Source organism: Sphaerodactylus townsendi, linkage group LG10, assembly GCF_021028975.2.
Source record: "Sphaerodactylus townsendi isolate TG3544 linkage group LG10, MPM_Stown_v2.3, whole genome shotgun sequence".
Lineage (NCBI taxonomy): Eukaryota > Metazoa > Chordata > Lepidosauria > Squamata > Sphaerodactylidae > Sphaerodactylus > Sphaerodactylus townsendi.
The window spans coordinates 53,704,750-53,719,733 of NC_059434.1; the positions used below are offsets into that span (position 1 = coordinate 53,704,750).

The 14,984-nt window shown below is 41.7% G+C and overlaps 1 long non-coding RNA gene across 1 annotated transcript; it reads right to left on the reverse strand.

Annotated features, from left to right (window-relative positions):
- Positions 1-1,937: 1,937 nt before the first annotated feature.
- LOC125439997 lies at positions 1,938-13,506 on the reverse strand. The gene is made up of 3 exons (XR_007245615.1): positions 13,495-13,506; positions 5,933-5,935; positions 1,938-2,033 (listed from the first exon to the last, which is right to left on the reverse strand). It is a non-coding gene; the product is annotated as an uncharacterized LOC125439997 (long non-coding RNA).
- Positions 13,507-14,984: the final 1,478 nt, after the last annotated feature.

Here is a 14,984-nt window from a genome sequence, read left to right on the forward strand (position 1 = left end):
GCTTTGCTTTCACTCTGTTCCTTCCTCTGTTGGTACTAAGCTTTCCTTTTCCACCCCTCCACCCTGAGGTTGCCAAGCTGCCTGGAGAATTTCAGTTTATTTTCTCAAAAAAGGCAGGCCAAGCTGTCTGAGGAAAAGATTTCATTTTCCTCCACTCAGAAGTAGCCTAGAATGCTTTGCATAGGAGTCAATGCAACTCTAAATATTTGGATTTCAAATATTTGGAACCATAAAAATTGGATTTGGAATTATTTGTAACCATTCTGAATATAAAATTGTGGTGCTTCAGAATATCCCTGAATCTGAATTTGCATCCGCCTAGTATTTAATGGGTTTGTAATAACCATAAAATCTATATATTACTGTGTTACAGTAAAGACAAACTCTTGAAAGATAAATCATTTAGCCTGATCTGTCAAATTATCTGTAAGCAGGAAACAACCAGTACATCTAATTTTCAACATTACCCCATCTTCAGATACATAAATCCATAGATCAGAGTCATGTTGACATTTGTAGAAGACTTTTCTACAAATCTGAGGTCTCCTCCAGGTTTGCAGAAAAATCCCCAACCTATAATTAGGATAGGGTTAAAAACTCAAAAAAGGAAATAGTTGTCTGCATTTATATGGTGCAGATAGCAGCCTCTGATGGAATGCAGTGTGTAGATAGGGGATTATGACCAGGAACCTCCTCTACCAATCCCCCCACATCCCCCACAAGCCTCTGACTCCCTACCTCCACTACTGTTTAGAGAGGGGCAAGAAGGAGTATGAGCTTTCCTTGCGCCCTCTATCACCACAGCAGCAGCTATTGCCACTGCCACAACCTCAATCAAATGGTTGAACAGAAAAGTAAAGCTTGTCGCTTAGAAGCCAAAACGTGGAATGTGGAAGAGTTGGACAGCCAGGCACAGTAGAGAGAGGGAATGAATGAGTGAGCTGACCCTACCCCTGAACCTTTGCAGAAATAATGCTATGGGAAAACAGGAAGTTTATACCACCATATCTCTACATCTCAAATTCACCTCTGACCTTCCTACCTCACACTGCTTCAATGGTGAATGAAAAGGACTTTAAGCCTCTGCTGCATCCCCCAATGATCCCCTCCCCACTGCTGTCCCACTGCCATGACAGATGGTGCTAGTAGCACAATGGGGGAAATGGGGTATCTGGATAGGCTGTCACAGTAGAGGTGGGGACAGGAAATCAAGTCCAATACACCTCCTGTGGCGATCCCCCTCCCCCTCCTGCGGTTGAGGCTGACAAGCCGTCCCACCGTCCCTTTCCGAGGTGTTGGTCTCCTCGTCTCGAGCCCCGGTCTTTGGGGGTCTTAGAAATGTCAGCTGCCTGAACCACAGGGTGTCACGCCGGAAGGGGGGGAAGAGCCCCTCCCTTCCCTTCAGGCCCTTGTCCTACCCCCAATTGTCCTACCCCCAAGGGGCTGCTGGCGCCCGGGCTGGACGTTCGCGCCAGCACCTCAGAGAGGCAGCGGCAGTCCCCAAGCGTTGCCTGCGTTCCGCCTCGCTGCCCTCCTCCACCGCTTCCCCGTTCTCCCTCTCTTCTCCCTCTTCCTTTCCCTTCTCCGTCTGGGTCTCTCCCTTCTCTCCTTCTTCAGCCTCCGCCTCTCTCCACTCCTTCCCCGGCTCTCCTTCCCCTCTGTCCAGGCACTGCCTTGCAGCCCCTCTGACTCCCGTGAACGCACTTCCCTCTCCGGGCTCCCGCAACACCCTACCTCGCCCCGTCACGACCAGCCCCCTTCTCCCGGCTGCCTCCCCCTTATATCCTTTCCTCCCGGCTTCTGGGGCGGTCCCTGCTTCACGGCCGCGCCCAGCTGCTGCAACGCGCCGCAGCTGCACCGGTGGCCTGATGAGCGGCAGCTGCGCCGCCTCGGTTTCGCCCGGCCGCTTCGGCTCCCTGCCGGGGCTTCCCAGCCGGGGCGGGCTGCCGCCAGGCTCAGCTGCCGAGCTGCGGTGAGCCCCGCCCCCCGGCTGGTCGAGTCCGGGGCGCGTCGCCGCAGCGACCCCCGGACACCTCCATTACTTCCCAGAGCATGGATAACGAGGATTGAGGAGACTTCCCCACCCTCAATGTCCCTGTTTGGTGCTAGAACACCAGCATGGCAGTTGGGCAGCAGAGGGGCATGCAGCTGGGTTTGGGGGAATGGTCAGGCAAGGTTACTCAGACAGGCACAGCAGCAGAGAGGATCAGGTGAGTGAGCCACTCCCCCTCCCACCAAGTTTCATGGGGAAGGATGAAGAAACAAAGAGTGATAGGAAAGAGAAAAAGACTGGGAGAGTTGGAGAGAAAGTGACTGACAGGAGGGGTAGGGGGATGGAAAGAAGCAAAGGCAGGGAAAGTAGGATATTGTCACAAGACGAGGAATGGGGGGGGGGAATCCACACCTGTCTTACAAACCTGGGTTCTTTCCTCCAGATACTCAAACCACTGAGTTTTCTGCAGATTTTATTGAAAAAAAAACAGAAAATAAGAAACATTCTGATCCAGATATTTCTCAGCTAACAGCACAATTCCAGGCAAGCTTTGTTTCAGACCTGGGCTCAGGAGGTGCTTTTGCCTGCCTGGCATGGATTAGAATATCCTTTGTTCCCTTGCCTGAGTTCTCAGGTAAACTCCGTTTTCTGGCCATGCTGTAAACCAGTTTTTTGTTCTACCATGTTTGGCTACTAGCTTCCTTTTGGTTTCCTATCCAGAGATCAAAGACCCTTGTTTTGCCTGATACTGTAACCAGAGCAACCTCTTCACATAAGGCCCATCCCTACTTGCTCCTTGGAAGCCTCTGCTTGTAAGGTTTTAAAAAACTGCTACAGACACTTGGAGGATTTCTGTGGGCCTCAGCATAAATTCTAACTTTTCCTCATATAAGAGCAACTCTACACATCCCAACCTACACTTCCTTCATGTTCAAAAACAGTTTTCTTATGTTCTTGTGAGTCTACCCCTCTCCCCTCCCTGAGTGGAACAGGACCCAAGCTTCATTTCCCAGTGCCTTTACCAATCTGTAACACAGATATATACACAGTTCTATCCTGTAATAAACTTTTAAAAGAAAAATCAATTTTATTTCTTCAGTAGCATAGTAAACATAACACAACATTATGACCATAGGCTTAGGATGGGTTTCTTCAGACTTCTGAATCACATAAAGTGTAGATATTTCCTTACCATGTCAAGAATCTATGTGGGAACTAGTTGCTCAATTTTATTTCAGCTTAAATGGATATACTGATTTTCCATTATGTACCCCACCTCACTGCACCCCACCCCACCCCACCCCACCCCAATGACTTATTAGTAGCATTATGCTGGCATTGTTCTCTGGTTCTGACCATTCAACACAATCTTTCAATGATACAGAAAACAGCCACTATTTCCCCAGGATGCAGTAGCTGCTACAGCAGCAGTATGTTATGCTGTTCAGCACATAAAAGTGGGTGGAAGAGAAACAAAGTAGCACTGGGAATGTTGCACCCTGCAGCCTCAAACTGCTAAAGCCCAGATGATAACTACAGTCTTTTGCTACCCTCCGTTTTTACCAGCCTTCTAATGAAGCCCGGTTCTTTTGTTGAGCCTTTTACTTGGAGCATTTGTGTTGGAAGCATAATGAAAGCAGAAGTTGGAGATATAGTGCTCCTTTTTATAAATTCCTTCCACATTAAACTGTGCCATTTTGCATGATTTCATTTCTGAGCCATAGCATTCAGATGGCTAACTGAGTGCATATTGTTTTCTGTATGGAGGTTTACTGTGGCACCGTAGTCAGCCATCACTGAAAATTACTAACCTAGCATTACAGCAAGAGAGGAGGAAGGAAATGGAAGGAAAGCTGCACTTTGCATTCATTACACTTGCATGTCGCTGTTCTTGATTTCTGAATGATTCCCAGAGTGTATTTCAGGCTGAAGGTATCTAGTAAAGTAATCTGTGACTTTAAGAAGGTAGCCTGCATGGCATTTAGAACATTTAATCTTTTTCTGTGTGCAGGTCTGATGTTGGCTTTCCCTTGTATTGTTACTCCCCTACCGCCACATATTCTGTTCTATTCTGTATAAACTTCTTTTCCTTCCACCACAAAGTCATAATTTCTCAAGGAATATAAAGAGATTTGTCAATGGCTGAAAGAATACATATATTTCTGGGGCACCGAGTATGCTGTGTAATTTAACCTTCATTACAATTCACTGCTACATCTGGGAAGTGGACCAAAAGTGCACTGTAAATTGCAATGGAGTGAATAATATTTTTTTTTCATTTACTATATTTAATTATATTTTCCCAAATTGCACTCCTTCTAGGAAAGCTAAAATGAATAGTTTAATATAAAATGACATCTGTTAAGCTAATTTCATCCATAAAGATAGTTACCTCTTCAAAAAGCAGGAAACGGCATGCAAGTGGGAAGGTAATAATAATTTTTAAAAAGATTAATATACATTCCAAGAAGCTCTGTTTTGGCTATGCAATGTGTGACGGATTAGGCTCTTATGGGGTTAATGTGCGAAGGTGCAGTTAGCCAGAGCAAAACACCACAGTAACAGCTAGAGTGCAACCTGATTGGCTGGGCTGTAATGCTTTAGCTGGTAGCCATAGATAGGGTGTGCTGTCTGCTATAAAAGCAGGAACAAGCCTGTGAGTGTTACTTGGTGGGAACTGAGTCTGAGTGGAGAGACACGCAGATTCAGAAGTCAGACACAGATCGTGTCAGCTCACGGTTCCTTCAGTCTGGAGATTGTGTCTAATGGCAGTGAAGCCAGTGAGAGACAGGGAGAGGAAGGCTAGGTGGCCAGATTCCTCTAATCCAGTGGTTCTTAACCTGGAGGTCATGACCCCTTTGGGGGATGAACAACCCTTTCACAGGGGTCACCTAAGACTCTCTGCATCAGTGTTCTCCATCTGTAAAATGGATAAATGTTAGGGTTGGGGGTCACCACAACATGAGGAACTGTATTAAAGGGCCACTGCATTAGCAAGGTTGAGAACCACAGCTTTAATCTCAGACCGTCAGGGAAGAACAGTGTTTGTTATAGGCTAGATAGTCTGGATCTCTGGAACAGGGAAACTTCACGTGGGAGCCCTCCTAAAGTCAGTGACCATTCCCTTTTGGTGATAAATGGTGGGTGAACTAGGAGTGTGCTTGACTGCGCATGGAAAGTTTTCCCTGTGGTAGGGAAAGAGGCACCTGTGGGTGAATAAGTCTGTTCTGAAAACTGCTGTAACATCTAAGAAAGAAACATCTACCTGTGAAACCTAAAATGCTTTTGAAACCTCTCTGTTCCATCTGAGAAGCTAAACCAGTCTGTAAATAAACTTTAGTTTTGTTTTAAACTTCACCAAGTACCAGTGTGACTGATTGAGAGAAAGGGGTAGTGCCTGTACGTTTTAAAAATCCATCCCCCGAAAACAGAGTTTCCCTCTGTTTTTCCTGAAGGCTCTGTTTTCTCATTAGAGAAAGAAGGGGGGTTGGTGCACAATGCAAGCTGCAGTTCCCATCATAGGTGTCATGCCCTGTGCTCATAGTCTCAAACGAAGAACTCAGAACTGGAACATGATATTCTTTATTGCAGAACTATAGCAGAATATTGGCAGGTAGGAAACCATAGACAGATCTGGCAGTACATCACAACTCTTTCCCCCATTTTAATTTTGATATGGTTCCATGGGATGGGCTTAATTGGGCTGGAAGTGGGCCACCCAGTGAGCATCATTGCTGAATGGAGATTTGAATCAAGGTGTCCGGGATCCTAATTTGACCTTCTAACAACTATGCTTTACATGGTTTGTATAAATAGTTTTATAAATAACTAGCAGGGTACCCGTGCTTCACTACGCATACTTCATCACAGGCTCTCTATGAATTTCGGGGTGACATTCAACATACTTCTTTACAGCCTGTTTGTGAACTTTGGGGTGACATGCTGCATATTTCCTCACAGCCTGTCTGTGGACTGATGGATTTGTTTTTGCATTATTTTGCAGCAGTTTCCTGTAGCTGTCTTTTTCTAATGCAATGTGTTATTGCTCTCTTTTACCTGGTGGGCTCCAAAAGACATCATGTGGAAGCAGCCATTGTATTTTTAGGATGCAGAAAGGAAGTGTTCTGCCATTGGATGCTAATGAGTGAGAAAGCTGTGAAGAGGTTCAGGGTAGGGTTGAAGGGCAGGGAGCTGGATTGTACCACCACTGCAGCACATTCCTGGGGACTCATCCCGCCACTTCAGAGCACGACACCAAGCACAGGGTGATCGGAGGCCAAGAGCAGTAAACTTGTCTGCACAGTAATCAATCTGATGTCCATATGCAAAACCCAACAAATGTTTAGTAGTCCAAGGTGATAGTGTGGTTTGTAATCTGTTTTGATTGTATTTGGCTGTAGCGGTGTTGTTAATGTGAGGGTGGGTGGAGGAATACCTTTTCACAGCCTGTTTTATGCGGAACTTTTAGAGGTAGACAATTTCTAAGCAAAAAATACTTTGCTTTTTTTTAGAAGCCCATGTTTGAATTGAAGCTAAGGTGGTAATTTAACTGTCACCCTTATGAATGCTGGTGCGGCATGTCTGTGGACTGAGGGGCTGGTTTGCCCTTAGAATGTTCGTGCAGATGGCCAGAGATGAGCAGTTAAAACAGTAAATGTGTAATAACTTGAGTAAAACTGAATATTTTGAAAAATCCTTACTTAGTGAGCACCTAAATCACATAATGAACCGGTGTGCCAAATTTCAACTTTGTAGGTTTGGTGGTTTTTTAGTTCTTTTGATGAGTCAGTCAGTGAGTCAGCGGTATTTCACATTTATAGATATAGATTTGAGCTCACTGGACTTGCCCATAAAAATGCATAAGAATTGCGAAAAAGGCAAAATGTAGACTAAGAAAACAAAGCTAAAATTGCAAGTGAAGTACCAGCATGCCATTCCTTTCAGAATGTTTTCGGCATAATAATGAATATTAAATTTAAATTATAAGCAAAGAAATTAACTGATGATTTGTTTGCACTAAAAATATAGAAAAATAAGAAGAGAAAGAGAAATGGCAGAATCTGCTCTTTTTTTCAATTTGATGCTACAGAAAGACTTTGGGTCATTGTGAAAAACATCCTGCTTCTAAATTGCCATTTCTTTTCAGTGTCACACACACACAGGCTGAAGGTGTATAGTGAAGCTAGTATTCTCAAACTCTTCCCTGTTGAACAGAAGATTGATTCTGTGATTTCAGAAGTCTCTATGGCACTCATGAGAATGATATTTTACCTTGAGATATCAAACTAATAATCTTGTATCAATTTTCTGTCTAGGGCTTGAAAACACATCTTAGATTCCATTGCATTACTCCTGCAATGTAAATATTTTTCCAGTTGTTTTGTCACATTATCATTATTATTACTATAATTACTATTACTATTATTACTATTATTACTATTATTTATTTATTTATTTTCTTATATCCCCCAATCCTTGAAGGGCTCTCAGCGGTGGCCTATTTCCAGGGGGTCTAAACATCTGATAATGCTGTTCCTCATCCTAACAGGACTAGGAAGAGTTTTTGTCCCATCCCATGAGGAATGGAGCAAACTGAAAATAGGCCTGGGCCAGGGACCTCTTGCTGCCCTAATAATGGGCAGGAGGCAAAACCAGCCATTTTAGCCAGCATTGCTTTCTGTTCCTTGAGATTTTAGCCATGGACACTTTCTTACCTGCTCATACTATGCAAGTAAGGTAAGCTACTTGGATGCTGTTTCAGGCAGGATTTTTGGTATCCTCAAAATGGCTTGGAGAGAAGCTTTGTTTTGCATGTTCTGTATTTTTCTCTTGCCTTCGGAAAACTGGAGTGTAGTTACTCCATTTGTCTTGAAATGTATCACCGTGAGAATATGTCAAAGGTCATGTTTATTTCTTCATATAAAAATGTTTAAGATCAAACAACACAGGTGGATGTCAGATCCGCTAATTAAACCAAGATATTTCTTCATACACTGGCATCTTTGTACAGTTTTTGATATCAACCAAAAATAAAGGTAGAAGAGGATATCATAAATCTCTTTTTCTATCAAGCATCAGAAGCTGGGTCTCCAGTCTATTACTTCCTAGTAGATCAGAATAGTGATAAAAGCAGCAGACAAATATGATCAGCTTGGTGAATACTTTTGGCCTCCCACCTTATTGAGTAAACTACTGAAGGTTACTAAAATATTGTCACACTAATGAGAATGAAAATGCCTTGCAGGTGTTATGCATAAAAGGCACCATGAACAACACTCGTCCAAGCAGTCTAATTCAAACTAAAGTACTCTCCCACTCATTTCAACAGCAAAGGAGAAAATCTCACAGTGACTCAGAATGGAGTGGGAAGGCTTCTTAAATGGAGCTGAAAGCTGTGGAAGAGGCACTGTGAGAAGCAGATTTATTGATTGCTTGAACACCTTTTTGATAAAATGTACTGCTGATTTTTTTTTTTTTTTTGTAATCTGGCTTTGAGTTGACTTGCTAGATAAATGAGTGCCATGAATGGGTGCTATTTTATATCACATCAGATGTCTTAATTTGAAGATAATGATATTGGATCATCAAGCATTTTAACAAACTATAAACCCTATTACACAGGTAGGTTGTACTCTCTTTTTAGTAGACAGTGAGGCTCATTCCGCACACGCAAAATAATGCACTTTCAAGCTGCTTTCACAACTGTTTTTGCCATTCCGCACAGCTTCAAAGAGCCCTGAAAGCAGCTTGAAAGTGCATTATTCTGCGTGTGCGGAATGAGCCTAAGGCACTTTTCTCTAGACAATGAGGAACTGGTGACACCTGTTTCTCCTTTAGAGAGATTTTGGAAGAGATTTCCTACTTGAATAAAGTTCTTGTGAATACCTGTTGAGGTTTTGAGAAGTCACCCAAATTACAGCTTTATCAGTTCATTGATTTTAAAATGCATTTCTGAAATTATGCAGCCCCAATCTACCTACATGAAAAGGAGCTTTCCATTCTTTAGCACTGTGAAGCAAACTGAAAGATTGAGGAGGACCTCATTGCTGCTTATTGCATTGTAGCAACTGACCTCAGAGCTGGCTGCCATTTTTAAGAGAGCCACATTACACTATCACTTGTAGATGCCTCAAACTGGAAAATCAGAAATATGAAATTATTTTTCTCATCCTAGAAGATTGTACTTCCACTGATGGAAGACTTTAGGCATAAGCAAACCCATTGCGCAGAATGATAGGTACATCCTTCATCACAAGTAATGGCTTGTTGTGTTTCGGTGGTGCAGGCAGGCAGAAACCTTTAATACAAAGTTTTATTCTGTCCTTCTTACAGTTCTCTGTTCTGCCCTGCAAGAGACTACAGTCTCCTGACTAGGACAAACGTCTAAACATCAACAATGAAACAAACTACTAGTATTAAAGCACTGCTATGTTCTCCAGATTGTTAAAATAGTAGCATAATCAGCTTTCCTTTTAGAGCACTGGGATAAATTGGAAACTTGTAGTAAATTATTTCTGACTATTTTGTTATGCAAAATGGCTGTGATTTGTGGACATATGGCATAACCTTGTACTTTTGCACTAATAGCAATAATAATGTTCTGTAATTTCAATCACATTCTATAGTAATGTTCATAATTTTTGAATTATATAGATCCCTTCTTGTATTCCGTTATTATTTCCAGACCTGTGATACTGTGTATCTCCTTCTTTTTATGACTTTATTAACACACAGTCATATGGCACCAACATATCTATGTTGCTTTCCAAGCTGAAGGAACTGGATCCATTTCCAACAACAACAACCCGGGGGGAAGGGTGCTGAAGGAACTTGATGAGGCAGTACAGGCTCCCTGGGGCACTTACCTCGCAGAGGGCAAATCCAGTGGTGGGTGACTGCTGCAGCCTGCCCAAACACCCAGACATGGGCAGAGTGCTGTATCAGTGCCAGCATGCCACCACTGGCTCCACCAGCATAGTGGGATCATTCAGAGATGGAGATGGCGGTGGATCTGATGTTAGTTGGCTTCCATCCTAATTTTGCCTCCAGATATGAAGTGGCCTAGGGATTGAAGTTACACCATCCTTTTGGATGGCATAAGTCCACTGCGTCCAATGGATGGTTATTTGAAAATGGAGAGGTTTTGCTGTGAATCCTGCCTCCTGCACTGCCAAAAAGCCCTCTTGAGGAGGTGGGGTGGCCAGTGGCACAGTTAATGGGACTAATGGGGGCACATTTTTGAAATGTGGTGCCTTTTTAAAATCCCTTCCACTACCAGCCCAAGCCTTGCCCCCCCCCCGGGGTCTGGCTCTTTTCCCCCAGGCTCTGGCCCATGCTACCACTTGGCATGAGTCATGGCACCTTTTCTATGTGCTTTCTCTCCCTAACTTTAGAACCTGGCTATACCCCTCTATACCCCTGAGCTGGCACTGTAGCAGTGCCAGCCCTGGTCACCAAAAGCTCTGGATTGTGCTGCAAGGTAGTTGTACATAGAGATAACATTGATAATATAATGAGCTTATGATTTTATAGTTCTACAAGTTTTGGCACTGTTATATCTTTTCTACCATCTTCATTATACATCAAAATGCCTGCTAGTTCATATGCAACAGTAATCACTATGTATAAAGAAATATGGAATTAAATGACAAGAAGATAACCACTGATATCTAGACATGCATGTCAGCAGAAATCTGGAGCAATATCTTCCATCATAATCCATGTTTAATTAGGAACATGTAAATGTGTTGCATAAGATTTTTAGGTGCTAGGGATAACAACCAAGAATGGATTGGACCACACCCTGTAAAACTGTAAAGAGACATACACTGATTTTTTATGCATTTTTACTTTCACAATTGACAAAATGTGCATGTATTTTATTCTTCAATTTTCATATCTGAACACAACATTTAAAGCAAGAATTTGACCTTTCTGTGCTATGGAGGTGCCATCGTCACATACTTAAACAATTTACTTGCTAACCTGATCTAATTGCATAAAAGTATTAGCAGAGAACACTATTCTGATGTATTCGGCAAACACAAGATATCAAGAACTGCAAGGGGTCTAAAGCTTAGGACAACTTTAATCAATTTCTGTTCTACTCGTTGATTCTAAGACAGTGGTGAAAGGAAAGCTACCACTGCCACAAACATTTGACAGCTTTGCAGTTCTTGATGCACCAATGAACTTAAAATGATAATAAATAAATACAATATTCATGCAAAGTCACCTGTCAACACAATATCAAAAGCTGAACTTACTCAGATATATCTTTCTAGCAAAACAGTTGTTCTGATATTTATCACAATGCTGAAGTTGGAAAATCAGAAAAGTCTCAGGATCCAGACTAATCCTATTTATATAGCATCAGTTTCAGTAACGTCATGCTTATTCAATAGAAGGAGCCTTTGGCAATATCAAATTGCCTGTGCAGTTGTTGTCTAGCAGGCCAACACAATTTTGTGTTCCATTTAGCTAAACACAGGCTACCAGACAAGATAGTGACCCATAGGAGGCTCAATTCTCCTTTTTTCCTGCTTTAGACTGAGAAAAAATGAAGAGCAACAGTGCAATTAAGTAGTTTTAAAGTCTAGATTTTTGTGATATTCTGGGCTCTCCCTTTGGGTGTTAATGTATACTTTAAATGTAAAACTATAACCTACATTTGAACACTGCAGCTGAGCCCTGAATTCCATCCAAAACCACATAGCCAGTGGAGAGTTTTTCAAGTGTTCATAAATCCACAATAGTTTGCTGGTGACTAAATTAATCTTGGTGGGTCCTACACTTGCAGAACCCCAGTGGGCACCTGGAGATCGCCCATAATTGCAACTGATCTTCAGACTACATAGATCAGCTCCCCTGAAGAAAATGATTGCTTTAGAGGGTAGACTTTATGGCATTATACCCTGATGATGTCCCTCTCATGTTTAAACTCCACCCTCCCCATGCTTCTGCCCAAAATCTCCAGGAATTTTCCACCCCAGAGTTTGTAACCCTATGTGCCACTGATCATATGGTTCTGCTGGAAATACAACTAAAACACTGATTTTCAGTCAGTGGATCAAGACCTACAACTGAGTTTCAGCCTGACTTAAACTGAGTTAAAACAGCAGTGCTTTCACACATGTGGTAATGAATGAAGAAGTGAATTCCCTGTTGTATGCTTGAACTGAACATGGGTGGCAAAGTTTACTAATCTAATGAAATACCAATGTCACTATAACAGGAAATTATGGTGAAAATATTTCTTTCTTTCTTTCTTTCTTTCTTTCTATCTATCTATCTATCTATCTATCTATCTATCTATCTATCTATCTATCTATCTATCTATCTATCTATCTATCTATCTATCTATCTATCTATCTATCTATCTATCTATCTATCTATCTATCTATCTATCTATCTATCTATCCATCTATCTATCTATCATTTGCCAGAAGGCTACAACCATTAAAGCTCATTAAGGTGAAATTGTGCAAAGTAGCCATACAATTTATATTCATATGGACTACAGAGATCTACACTATTCTTTGCCTTCTTTAAAACAAATGTACTTTGTTCTGTGTCATGAAATATGTATAAGCTAAGCTAATGGGACATGGATCTCCCTAGTGTTGCTCAGGGCAGAGAGAGTGTCAGAGAGGAAAGAATAAGATTTAAAAACTAACTAATTTTTCTCCTTTTTAAAAGCTTTGCAAAACGTTATAAGTCCATACTATATTAATTATTATTTGACTTTATGGGCTACCAGTGTGACCAAAGTACTGAAGAAAGCCAGCCCACTAAGACATCTGAGAGAGCAAATTCCCAACAGCAGACATAACATTTCTGGGAACAGGTATTGCATCAAGTGCTCATTGATAACAATTATGTGTTATTTGAGATTCAAAAAACAATGAAGATAGAGCTCTCTCCATATGAAACTTTAATGAGCAGCATGTTTTGTTGGAAGTGTCATAAAACTTTCATCAAAGTTCAGAATATTCCCATACAAACAGCTCTGTCTTTGACAAGAAGATCAGAAATGTGCAGTTCAGATCAAACAGTGAGAAAGGGGAAAGAAATGTCGTCTGTTATACTTATTAGGATACAATAATTATATCTTTACAAGCTCAGAAAACTTTGAACAAGTCATTTTTGTTGGTTTTTCCTCCTACTTGTAAAGCATGTAAATAAAATTGCAGTTGTTTTAAGAAAAGGAACATTGTTATAAAAATAGTGCCAGCGTTGATATGCTTATAAAAAGATTTATTATACTTCAAACCATTTTCCCCCACAGTTTAAATAGCTGATCCTCAGCAACCCTGTCAGAAAGGGTATTCAGGATCAGATTAAAATATCTATTCATGACTTACTAAGAGATAAGTGGCCCAAACATAAGTCTCACAACATTTTTACTAGGTGAAACTAGAATATTCTTTGATGTGATGCTGAGATGCCTCCCCCACCCCCTGCCACCCACACACCTTCCGATATCACCAAGGCTGGGAAACCAACCACTGACCAGGCTTGTCAGATTTTCCTCACTTTTTTCACCTCAGGGACTCAGCTGCTTCAGAAATGGTAGCATTTGGTGACAAGAAGCACTTTACCTCAGCCCTGCTTCAGAAATAGTAGTATTTGGTGACAAGAAGCACTTTCCCTCAGCCCTGTTACACTTCAAGAAGGTAAAGGATTCACATTATTTTAAAAACTTCTGTGGCAAATCCCTTTAATAAAGTACACCAAAATAATCATACTGAGGCAGAGAAGTAAAATTTAAACAGATTAAAACGTTTATTTTAACAAGATAGGAGATGAGAATGGGAGATGAATAACTTGGATAAATGAACAGATAAGGCAGCAAAAATATATATTTGCAACAGCGATCTTTGGCAGAGAAGCAGTCTTTGTTTTTAGGTATGTGCCCAGTTTCATTTCATAGTTACAGTTCAGTTTAGCCAACTGAGAAAACTCAAAGCAAAACCCCATATCCCAGACCAACTAGTATATAAAGAATCCTTCCCTCACTGGAAGATATTCCTCCCTGGTTTATATGGCTATTCAGCTTGGCCTTTCAATAATCCAGTTCTCTCCAGCCTATATATTTTTGCTTTCATACAGTCCTCAGATTGATAGCAGCACCACACTTTGACTAACTCAGAGTTGTTATGAGGCAAACAGCTCTTAACAATGGGAATGCTAAAGACCAAAAAGCCTCTCAGTTTTATATAGGGAAATATCTCCTCCCTCCTGATGTCATCAATACATTTCAGTGAGAATGCTGAGTTGATATAGTTTCATTTTATTCCTGCAATGTTTTATCAAGTTAGACACGTGCTAGCTGTTACTCTATTCAGTGCTGAGGATTGTGGGTTATTTTGACCTAACTGAAGGCAATGCTCGCTCAGGTACTGGAGGGGTGCCAAACTCCCCTGGGAGTCAGGGTTCAGAGGTGGCACTGTGTGATGGAGATGGGGTGATGAGGGGATATAATGAAGTGTGCTTTGGTGTGTAAACTTCAGTTCAGGCAATAGAAGTCTAAATGCTTTTTCCTGATGCTGTTTCATAATAAAGAAATAATCTGAATACAGAGTCACAATGCCGAGATTGTCCTGGCCCACTTTCCTGCTCTGGCATTAGTTTGGACTTTGTGGCAGCACACACTTGAAAGTTTTGCCACCATGGAGCTGAGGGGTGCTAGGTCACTGGTGCCTTTGCCCTCTCCAGTGGTGGGGGTGCCTCTTATGCCAGTGAGGGGGCAAATGTGCTGATGAAGCCTTGCACTGCCTCTATTAGCCCATTCACCCCTCACCCTATAGGATGTCCATAAATCAGTGATAGCAAATCTATGACACTCATGTCAAAGGTGATATGCCACAATGTTTTGGATGACACACCAATGTTCACCAACACCCAGTAACAACTATTATTACTGTTTGAGTTACCAAAGAAACTGATGGAAATACAAGAAATATGTAACACTTAACACCAAGAGCTTAAA